Source organism: Vigna radiata, chromosome 5 (assembly GCF_000741045.1).
Source record: "Vigna radiata var. radiata cultivar VC1973A chromosome 5, Vradiata_ver6, whole genome shotgun sequence".
Lineage (NCBI taxonomy): Eukaryota > Viridiplantae > Streptophyta > Magnoliopsida > Fabales > Fabaceae > Vigna > Vigna radiata.
Window position 1 is genome coordinate 11,228,823 of NC_028355.1, and position 2,666 is coordinate 11,231,488.

A 2,666-nucleotide genomic window follows, 5' to 3' on the forward strand; every position below is an offset into this window, starting at 1 on the left:
ATGAGGGACTGGTTTTGGCATATACTTAACAAATGTGTAAAAATTGAGATAAATCCAATAGCTACGTGTGAAATGAGAAGTGAATAGAGTCAGATGAGAAGTGAGTAGTGTCTGAAGTATACGTGAAGGTAGTATGTTTACGTTAATTATATTATTAAACATTCAAAGTATGTAAGTAAGTTTATTTGTAACTTATGTTTTTCTGTATTCGGTTAGCTCACCCTACTTGTGTGTCTACGATGATCGTATAACTCATGTTTTTATACGGGAGTAGATGATGTTCCAGGTAAAACTGAAGACGTATAGTGTGAGGAATGCATTGGAAAATACTCTTGGGGACTTTCAAATATGTATTTTAAATTACGGAACGTTGTGGTTTGTAATCCAATAATTACTCTTGGAAACTTTGACGTCTCATTGTATAATATTAATAAATGTGTGGTTTTAAATGTGAACGTGTATTTTGGAAAAAAAATTTCACACTCCAGAAGGGATGTTACATAAACTGCTACATGATAAACTGTTAAATGCTAATCAAAACCACAAAATAAGAGGGAGATAATATGAAAAAGAGAGAATATGATAAACACTATAAACAAAGAATGTGCTAAAAGATATCAAAATTTTAATATTGATAGGTTATCTAATTCAGGGCGTACACGCATAGTATTTTGATAAACATTGTTTATGCATTAACTATAACATGAATTATTCGCTCTAATATGCATATGCATTAAACATTGTCTGAAGTAAGTGTTATTTATTGGGTTTAACATTCTGGTAACATTAAAATCTTGATGATTGTCAAAATATTGTACAAATGTCTGATGCCAAGCTTTATGAATCGCACTCTGAATTGTATCATTTAGGCTATCAAAAAAATCAAATAATTTGAATCATTATCTAACGTAAAATCCTCACAAACATATTTCATTTAACATGGGTATTTGTTAAACATAAAAAAGGAGAAGATTGTTGAAGATAAGATCATCTAGAAAGACTAGATTGTTTAACAACTCATCTTTTGAAATTTAACAAACAATAGTCAACAAAATATTGATCATAAGATATAATGTCTAACAGTGACATGTACTAAAGGATAATACTAGATAAAACATGTGTCTATCAAGTACAACAATATATCTAGAGTATTGAATAAGATAAACGTTTATGAAAGAATATAATGCTTTATGAAAATTATGTCTAAATGAAGTAGCATCTGATACAATAGAAACGTAATCCATGTAAAGGTTGAGCTGAACGCGGATACTTAATATTCAACATACAAATGTAAAAAGCCACCAAGCATCTAACATATTGAGCTATCTATTGTTGTAAAAGGCTGACAGAATCACGAACAAATTTTCCTGANGCGTGTAGAGTCACTGTCCTTAAGGACTTATCCGCGGTGTGCGCAAGTCCCCCAGGATACAACAGGAACTTCTCAGAATATTTCTGAGGATCTCAGAACTAGCAAGGAACTCTTAAAAGAGTATAAGAATAACCCAGAATATTTTTAGAGAGAAAANAGCTAGAGAGTAAAACTCAGAAAAGAGAAGAATGAGAAAGAATGATTTTTGGTGTGTCTTGGAATGAGAGAAATGCTCTCTATTTATAGAGCCAGAAAAGAATCAATTTAAATGAAAAATTAAAAATCATAATTGATTTAATAAAAACCTGAACGTTNGATTGAAAAACGTTGCAATGCTTTAAAGAAATTTGAACGTTGGCATTAAAATTCAAACGTTGCATTTCAACGTTCTGAAGTTTAAACTCAATTAAAGCCTTTCAATTTTGCAATATTATAATATTATAACATCTATATATCAGGATAACACACTAAACGCCATCAAAAGGTACATAACTATCTAATATCTTAGACATGTTTAAGACATAAGATATATGAGGTACCAAACGCTATAGAACCCCGACAGAATATCCTATAATCATAGTGCATTAACAAAAGTTGTAGCATCTGAAAAGAAGCTTTGTTAAACATGTCTAAATGATGTACTTGAGCCTAGACGGTATTATGAAACAAAGTCTTAGAAGATTATATCATAACATACCAAACACTTTTGCCTTCAAACTATGCCTTTATCAAAATGTGCTTACATATGACAAAATGTTTTTAACATATAATATGCTTAACAATCATCAACTTTTAAAACATTTAATGTTGTACGAAAAAGTTTCTCTTAATACTAAAGCTTTATTCAGAAATACTGTACAACAAAAAAAAAGACATTGAAACAAATAGAGTATACTCATTCAACTAATCTTCACAAAACTAAAAATAAAACAAAAAAAGAAAATCCAAATTTAGAACGACCATGACCATAAAAGTAATATTGATTTTTCAACCCTCGATGCATTATTCATTGTCGAGGTTTCAATTACAATTGTACTTGATAAAGACTAGTAGCTAGCCATTAAAGAGAAAAAAGAAGAGAAGAAGAAGCTATCTTAACTATACAAAAAGGAAAAACATGACACGTTCTCGTCTCCAACCATACTAGTGTTTTAAATCATTTATCATGTTTTAAAGTAAATATGTCAAATTGTTCCCTATCAACGCCAATCTAATCAAAGTGAATACATTAATTCATTTTAACTAAAACGAGAACTAAATTGAAAAGAAAAGGACCACATTATCTAAATTGAAA